Below are 9,435 nucleotides of genomic sequence, written 5' to 3'. Positions count from 1 at the left end.
CTTATTTTTGCAGTAGATTTTCTTGCACAGTAAATATGGTTGATAAAAGACTTCCTGACAATTCATAAAAGAACAAGCCTTGGGGATCTTCATTAATTTTCTAATAGTTTCTGCTCTTGTCTGTCCCTAAAGTTTCTTGCTTTGTAAAGTATCTGTGGTAAAGCAGCAGCACTTGGGCTTTCCACTCAGCAGTGTCATCCAGCCAGATCTCTGCAAAATCTATATCTCTCTCTCAAGTAGTTTTAGCCTCAGCTATATTGTTGGCTGGTGTTCTGAGCCATGAAAGGGAGATGGTATTTGTTTAACTATGCTTCATAATACAAACAAGCCAAGAAAATACAACTCCTCTGGTCTTCTTTTGTGTCTCCTAATAGTAATATAGTTTTACTCTCAGTGACTGCAAAATTACTTGGCAGACAGATGTTCAGCATTTCTTTTGTTTGTAAGCATTTCTTTAAATATTGTACCTTAATAACATAATTGTGTTTAGAGTTATCAGATTAAGACAGTCTCTCATTGGTTACATTAAAAAATAACATGTCAAACAATCTGTGAAATGAGTTCCACATTATGTGACAACCATGAGTGGCTGTAACAAAATTTAATATGGAAAATAATTTCTTACTGGCTTTTACACTTTTTATACTATTAGCCAATAAACATTTTTAATTCTAAGATTAGGTTTATAGGGTAATCTTCCTTGAAAAAAGGGGTGGTATATCTAGCACCAAAATATTTTTTCTCAAAACCTGATGGGAATCGTGCTGTGCAGAATTTGATTTACAATATTCTAAGTGTATTTTAAAAGTGTGTGTGCCGGCATGCATGCTCAGTTGCTCAGTCATGTCTGAGTCTTTGTGACCCCATGGACTGTAGCCTGCCAGGTTCCTCTGTCCATAGAATTTTCCATACGAAAATACTGGAGTGGATTGCCATTTCTTTCTCCAGGGGATCTAACTCACATCTCTTGCATCTCTTGCGCTGGCAGGTGGATTCTTTAGCACTGTACCACCTGGGAAGCTCTATTAAAGAAGTGACTATTCTGTAAAAGAAAAAATCATGGGACTAATCTAGAACAGTACCTTGGTTACTTCATATGGTTTTGTATATACTGTGGAAAGCTACAAATTATTATTCCATATAATTTTATCCATTAAGATAGAAGATCAACTTGAAGCATATTACCAATCTATTAAATAAATGAAAAATTCTTTCGAGTAAAATCAACCACCTAAAACTGATGGTAACATAGGAAGATTTATATATGTGAAGGTATCCCTTCACTAAATTCTACATTTTATTTATTTTTTTAAAGTTTCGAATTCAAGTAGCCAAAAGATAAATTTATATAGGGCAACTATGCTTGAAAAGGAAGGTATAGAATTTAAACATTACAACCAAATGCAAAGTATTAAATAATATTAATTAGCTGTCAGGAAAAACAACTAAAGACATTAAAAATGTAATGCAAATCCAAATGGTTTGTGCTTGATTCTAAGACTCGTGTAGCACACACCACTTTGTCTTCTCAAAGTGTGATCTCCCAACTGGCAGCCTCAACATCACTTGGGACATGTTAGAAATACAAATTCCTCAGCCCTATCCTAAGCCAACTGAACCTAAAAATTGGGGCTAGAGTCCCTAATAAACTGAATTTTAACAAACATCCAGTTGGTTCTGATACACAGTAATGTTTGAGAACTGCTGCTTCAGACAGCATGCAAAATTGGCAAGAACTAATTCAGAGCTGAGGTCAATGCAGTGTTCTTAAATTGTAAGTCCAGAGGAAGTACAAGCCAAACCTTGACAACTTGGTAAAATGAAGATAAAGATCTCTTGCTTAATTATTTCTCTCATAGTTTTCAAGCAAGTGTGATTTTTTGGAAGTCACATGCAGAAAAGGCTTACTGTTCAAGGACAAGATGCTATTTTGCAAATCTGAGGGTGTGTGACTCCAGAACACCAAAGTAAACTCCAAACAGATCATTCCTTACAGCATCATTGTTTTTTTTTCTTGTATATTGTTGATGTAAAAATACTACTGGATATTTCTCTAGCAAGGAGGAGTTGATACTGGATTGGCACAAAACTGCAATTTGGGGTCTACAATCAATGCAAGCCATTTGCAAGTCCCAGCAAAGCAAAGAACGGAGAACGCTTTTTTAGAGGGGAAAAAGGAGTTAGGAGGGTTACAGTAAACAGAACCCATGGCTTTTCAGGGACTGAGACCGTGCCAGGAAAGGAGTCTTTCTTCCTGTTGGGTTCTGCTTTTGTCACAGGGTGCAGGAGCTCCCCCTTCTGGTCTCCTGAGCCTATTTAATTGAGACTTCGGTTTATTAACTTTCTAAGATATCTAGCTTTCCTCACCCGCCAAGCCAAGTGCTCATAGAAAAATATAACCACTACAGAAATTAATCAGCCTCTTGAAGCCTCTGCACTATGTATAATTCTAGTAAAATAGCTATGACCTAAGAAGCAGACTATCAAATTTTAATCACAATTTTAGTTACTTTGTTAGGATTTAGTGGGAGTACATTGAGCCAGTGGTATACTTTGAGGAAAACTTGCGTGTGTGCATGCTCAGTCACTTAGTCTTGTTCGACTCTTTTGAGACCTCATGGATTGTAGCCTGCCAGGCTCTTCTGTCCATGAGATTTTCTCGGTAAGAATACTGGAGTAAAACTTGGTAGAGAAGGCAATGGCAACCCACTCCAGTACTCTTGCCTGGAAAATTCCATGGACGGAGGAGCCTGGTAGGCTGCAGTCCATGGGGTTGCGAAGAGTCGGACACAACTGAGCAACTTCACTTTCACTTTTCACTTTCATGCATTGGAGACGGAAATGGCAACCCATTCCAGTGTTCTTGCCTGGAGAATCCCAGGGATGGCGGAGCCTAGTGGGCTGCCGTCTATGGGGTCGCACAGAGTCGGACACGACTGAAGCAACTTAGCAGCAGCAGCAGCAGCAGGAGCAGCAGTAGTCACTCAGTCATGTCCGGCTCTTTGTGACCCCATGGATTGTTGCCCACCTCTGTCCATGGAATTCTCCAGGCAAGAATACTGGAGTGGGTAGCTATTTCCTTCTCCAGGGAATCTTCCCAACCCAGTGGTCGAACCCAGGTCTCCTGCCCTGCAGGCAGATTCTTTACCAAGTGAGTCACCAGGGAATAGATAGTCTTTCATTGCTATCTGTATTTCTGGTAGCTAACAAACTGTATGGTAATCTAGTAGTAAGTACATTAAAAATCAACTAAGTTATCTTACTCTGTAGGTATACATATAAATATTTTCCATTCTGTTAGTGATCAAATGTTGCTATTAATGACCAACTATGGGGTCGCACAGAGTTGGACACGACTGAAGCAACTTAGCAGCAGCAGCAGCAGCAAGAGTATGTTATTAATAAACCTTGAGTGAGTGAGTGAGTGAAGTTGCTGAGCTGTGTCCGACTCTTTGCAACCCCATGGACTGTAGCATACCAGGCTCCTCCGTCCATGGGATTTTCCAGGCAAGGGCACAGGGGTGGGTTGCCATTTCCTTCTCCAGAGGATCTTTCCGACCCAGGGATCGAACCCGGGTCTCCCACATTGCAGGCAGACGCTTTACAGTCTGAGCCACCAGGGAAGCCTCAATAAACCTTGAGAAGGCAAAATACTTAATATCTTTGTCTTTCAGTTTTCTCATCTAGAAATTGGGAGTAAACTTACCCCTAAAAATGTATTCCCTAATATGGGGGTAATTTTGAACAATAAATGAGATTTTGAAACATACAACACTTAAAGTAATGAGTGGAAAATAACAAGCACTCACTTAATATTAGCTATGGCTATTATTTTTTTTATCTTACCATTTCATAATTCCGAAGTCAGAAATTTTAAAATGTCCTAGGCTCATTTTGCTGTATATACAAATATCAAACCCATAATGTTGTACACCTGAAACTAATACAGTATTATATGTCAATATACCTCAAAAATAAATACTAAAATAGAATTAATTAAAACATTTTTGTGCTTGGTTCTCAGTATTGTAAGGAGTCCTTTTTAAATATTAGGAAGTAGAATTTTTGTTTGGAAAAGAGATTCACATACTAAGATTCATTATAGGTTATGAAATAATTGTATTGGGCATCTGCATCACTAGTTATTAATTTACTTTGTTTTCTAAGGTTGTCCCATTAATCCTGAAACAGAGCTCGGAAAAGCAATAGTTAAAGGATAACTGCACAAAATAGTCATTTCTCAAGAGATGCAATCCACACACCTACTGTACATTTTTGGAATGCTCTTTAAGTCACTCTTCGAAAGGAGTATAATAAAGTGCACATCAGGAATGGGAATGCGTCCATTCTTGCCATCTGTTCCTAATTTTTTTGAGCCAAGGACTCTGTATTATTAAACCACTGTGTAAAATGTTAAAATGGCATTAGAAATCTGAGTAAAATCCAGAAGGGTTCAGATAACTTAAGGTTATTTGAAAAGATATTGACAGTGGCATTACAGTGATGAATAAAAAAAAAAAAAAAAGCCAGCCCCTTATTCTCAGGTAACCCTGAACTTCATTTCTCAACTTCCTGCAAGTTGAAAGTCCTTCCAAATACATTGTTACCTCAAATTGCATATATATTTAATTTCTATATAAACATGTACGGTTCTGCACCCTGCTTTCTTTACCCTCATTTTAGCTAATAAGAATTTTAACATATCCTCTAGCCCCTAAGTTATACAATTTTGACAGCTTACATGATCCCATGACAGATCTTTGGTGACTTTCTGAAGCCTTAACAGTTTCAGACTGTTTCTCCACAAATAGTAAGTTATTTGACTTATTTTCCCCAGGAAATGTGGACAGTATTTATTGTGGTGTCCTTCACAACTCCTAGAAACTTCTATATATAAAACCTGCCAGTGTTGAACTCTCATCCTAGGCTCATCCCACATACCAATTTCCAGTAGGATTTGACAAGATACAAAAGACTCCTTGACTCCAAAATATCTCCATCCTTAGTTCTGTCAATGTACTAGAAACCCCTTCCATGAATCAGTACTCTCTATTTGGATTAAAATGTATTGTTAAAATGTAAATGTGCTCTGTTTTAGAAACAGGTCACATTTATTCAGCATTTATACTCAGACAAGCACTTCAGTAAGTGGGTTTCTATGATTGTAAGTGCTTCAGCATTTGAGAGGACCTGCATTATCTTTGCCCCAATTAGGTGGGTCAGATGGGCATTCAGGTATATAGATTTATTTTTACTTCTCTCTGAGATATCATCACCCACTTTTAAATAGTTCTCTACTTTTTCCTTTAAAGGAAAAGTCTATCAAAGAACAATTTTAAGAAAAGACTGTCTTAATTGTTTTTAAGGAGGTAGCAGTATACAATTGCATTTTTCTCATAGAAGTGTTCAGGTTTTTCTAGATCTCCATATTTATTTATTCCAGGATGTGCTGCTCATTTTCTTATGTGATAAAGGGCCAGTTAATTAATTTACTCATAAGATGTACTTGGAAACATTTCACTACCTGATTGGGTTACAAAGGTCTGTCTCAAAACTCTCCCTGGGAGATTAGGCTAATTACTTGATCCCATTCTTTTATGAGTTCATATCACACTGGTTCCTAAAGAATATTGGTGTCTTAGCCTCTTTTGACTGAGGTTATATTTCTCTCTTAACTTGATTCATTTTTCATGGACTGAACTGTGAACACTTTTTTGCTCATGATCTCCTTCAATTTTCTGATGTGTCTCCTGGGATGACCCGAATCTCTTCTGAGTTCACTGTCTTTGCTTTTTCACTGAGTTACTGCTTTGCTACCATATTCCTGTCACTGAAGAATCATTTTCTCTTATACCCACCCTTCAATCTCAGGAGGTTGGCTTGGAACTAGCCTAATTATCTCTGCCCATTTCCAAGGTTATCCTCCACGAAGCTTCTGCTGTGCTTGGTATTCTGCACCATCTTGCTTTCCATCTGACTCATGTATTTTTGACTCTCAGGGTGAGATCAAACAAATACTGAACATATAACACATCCCTTTGCTCATAGATATGGGACCTCCCTTTTCCACTTCGTAGAATGTTTTTGTGTTTTTCATTTTCTTCATTCATCTGCTAACTCCTGTATGGAAACATTATTTTCTCTTCATCTCATCTCACACCACTGCATAATCCATCCAGTATTTCATTCTACCTTAGTGTCCCTCAAGGGTAAGGTCAATAATAAAAAATAAGTAACAGCAATAATAATGACTAACACCATTTGGTTTTTTCGTGGGCAAGGCATTGTTTTAGTGTTTTGCATTTATTATTGTGTTTAATTCTCACAGCACCCCTAAGATGTTGATAATATTATCCCTGTCATAAGAAAACAGGAGAACATTTTGTGAGGCAAGATTAACATTGATCTGGGCAAGAACAGTGGACAAAAAGGAAGAAAAATACCTCTGTAAACTTGATCTTCCATTAACCTTCTGCTTTTACTGCTAGTCAGTACAGCTGCTGTCTCTCCATTGTTACCTCCCTCTTTTCCTCTACGCTTTACCCAGAGACCCGCCCAAGCACTGACTCAGCTTAGCATAGAAGAAATGCTCAGGTATTCTTAGAATGAATTTCTTCTCAAAAATATGACAGGCTATCTTTCTATTATTTGTCAACCCAAATCTACCAGTAGTCTTGTGAAGAGATGTTATTCTTGATTTTTATTTTTCAAAGCGTACAGCAAGGAGGTGAGCATTAGAAATAAAGTCCTTTATTCTTTCTGTCATCATTAGTAACAATAGCATTTTAATAAAACCTTCAATATGTTTTCTGCTTGGCTTAGGAAGAGATTGAGGGGAGAAGGCAGGAAATTATTTTTTATCATATTGCATCAGAAGATACAGAAATCTTTGTTAAGAAAGTGGTTGCAAAAGAGCCTTGCCAAGTAAACACTTGGGTTTCTTGAAAGAAAAAATAAGAGGGACAGGGATAGACAAGGTCAGAGAGCAAAAGAGAAAATATAATGATATAAAGGTATTCAAGTTTGAAGATTATCCCCACCGAAGTACACTGAAGGAGGACCTAGTTTCTCTGTCAGTCTCTCTGTGACCAACCTACTTGAACCAAATTATGAAAAACTGGAACTGGTGGCTCAGAGTAGCTTTGGGCTGCAAAGCTGTTTGGAGATTTATATTCTAAATACTTGAGTTTTCTTCTGCACACTTTTCCCCACAAACATGAAGTTGCATTGGTTGATTAGTTCCCTTGGTATCACAACCTACAAGAGTACACAAAATATTTTCTAGGAAGGAGTGGCTAACGTTTACTGAATACTCATTATATATGCCCTTTTCAAGCATTTACATAATTGGATAGAATAGGACAGGTGTTTTGTCCCTTTTTAATGGATTAAAGAAACTTCATTTAGAGAGTTTCAATAATTTCTCTAAAGTCATACTTAGAGGGTGGCAGAATATGTCTCTAGGTCTCTTTATTCAAAAACCTATGCTCTTAGTTACTGTACCAGTAGCTTTCTATTTTTTTTTTTGGTCATCACTGCACAGTTCTGAGTACTAGAATTTTTGACAATACTCTTGAAGTGATTAAAAGACTCAAAAGAACACTAAACGTTAGCAGTAATGACAATGCAGTCACTACGACAGCATAACAATGTCTCCCAGTGTCTATAAAAGAATCCACTGTTCTCTAACACAGGCCACTATTGGAGCTGGACTGTTTACTGCCCATCTAAACAAGCGCAGTTATATACTCACCAGGGAGAGTTCTCATACACCCTGCTTAACTCCTGTTTGTTCTCTGTCTCCAGCTTAACATTAAACTCTGCTTGACTCTTACACAGCACATCTTATGCCCAGCTATGAAGCCCAGCTATGAAGCACAGCTATGAAGGACTATCAGTGCAATATTCACTCTTTAGACATTGTTTAACATTACGTATATTCGGTTTTAGCAAAAATTGACTTGTATACATTGATCAAAATATACTGGTTGCATTAGTGCCTCAAAATACATTTCATTCCAGTGGCAGATGCAGACTAAGCGTGAGTTCAGATGAGCAGAGAGGGATCAGGGAAGACTTGACAGAAGCAATGACCTTGCATCTGGGCCATGAAGGTTAAGTAGGATTTTATCAAATGAGGGTGGAAGGAAAGGCATTCCATAGAAAAGGGGGAGCTTTGACAAAGGGCCAGAGACATCATATGTGCATTATTTGAAATTGCTGAGTGGATTACATTCATACAGCCAGAAGTGCTGTATGGAAAAGAGACTGAAAGGTTAGGTAAGAGTTACATCATAAAATTGGTGACAATAAAACTCTTTGAAACTGGAACACTTTTAAGAGTAAAAGGAGGTGCTATGAATAATGACACCAAAACAACAGATTCAGACTGGGATTTCCCTAAACAAAACAAGATAAATGGTCACCTAATAACAGCCCTTGAATGTTATGGTATATTATGCTCAGGAAGTGACTGAGATATTTAATCGGAGGCACATTTCTAGGAAGGATGGCTTTTGCAGTAGAGTGGAAAGAGTTATCAGTGAAGAGCTGGGAATGACAGACCCATTAAAAGGCAATTTCAGTGAAATGTGAGAGTACTGGGGACTCTCTGTTTCTCTCTGTCTCTACCTGAAGTTCCACATCTTCCCTGGAGCCTTCTTTGATCTTCTTGCTGGATCCTTTGAAGGGCCCAGCACTCTCTAGAACTATCTTCTTCACTTAGGTTCTGAACCAAATTAAAAAAAAAAAAGATAATAATAAGCAATGGGAGCCAAAATATCACCTTTATTACTGATAGATTCTGGGTTGAAGGATGTGGCTTATGACTGTAGACAAGTGCACTTCTTATGTCAAATTTCAAACCATAGGCAGCTCTGGACAGAGGCAAGTTCCCTCCACAACCTGAGACAGAGCTTAATCTTAAGAGAGCAAGCATACTCTACTCATGCAGGTAATTCCAAAAAGAGAAGGGCGATGTTAAACTGAAATTTTCCGATGAGAAAAACGCATTGAATTCCCATGGGATGGGAGGATTAAAGAGGCAGAGAGAACTCGAGTGCACTGATAATTTTACTTCCTCTCATGTGGAAGGAGTATTTAGGAGTGGAAAAGAGCTGTTACCTCCTAACACTCTTTACCTTGAAAAGTTCTTTCTGGACTCATTGTTAGTGCCCATTTATTAGTTAGGCATTGAATTGTATATTTCTATATTCACTACATTGTTCTATAGCGATTTCTACCATATTTTTGCATACTTCTTTATATTCTTGTGTTTTGTCTTCAGATAGAATAGAAATTCTCTTGCCCGGTCTCCACTGAGCGTTAACTGCTGGTTTAACAAGAACTCCCTGTCCCTGTGCAAATGACTGACCACTGTCTAAGGCCTAGAGAGTATTGCTCATAGGCCTCTCTTTAGTGCACCTGTGCACTTCT

Source organism: Bos indicus x Bos taurus, chromosome 9, assembly GCF_003369695.1.
Source record: "Bos indicus x Bos taurus breed Angus x Brahman F1 hybrid chromosome 9, Bos_hybrid_MaternalHap_v2.0, whole genome shotgun sequence".
Lineage (NCBI taxonomy): Eukaryota > Metazoa > Chordata > Mammalia > Artiodactyla > Bovidae > Bos > Bos indicus x Bos taurus.
The sequence above is the reverse complement of the archived record's forward strand: the minus strand, read 5'-3'. Positions refer to the sequence as shown.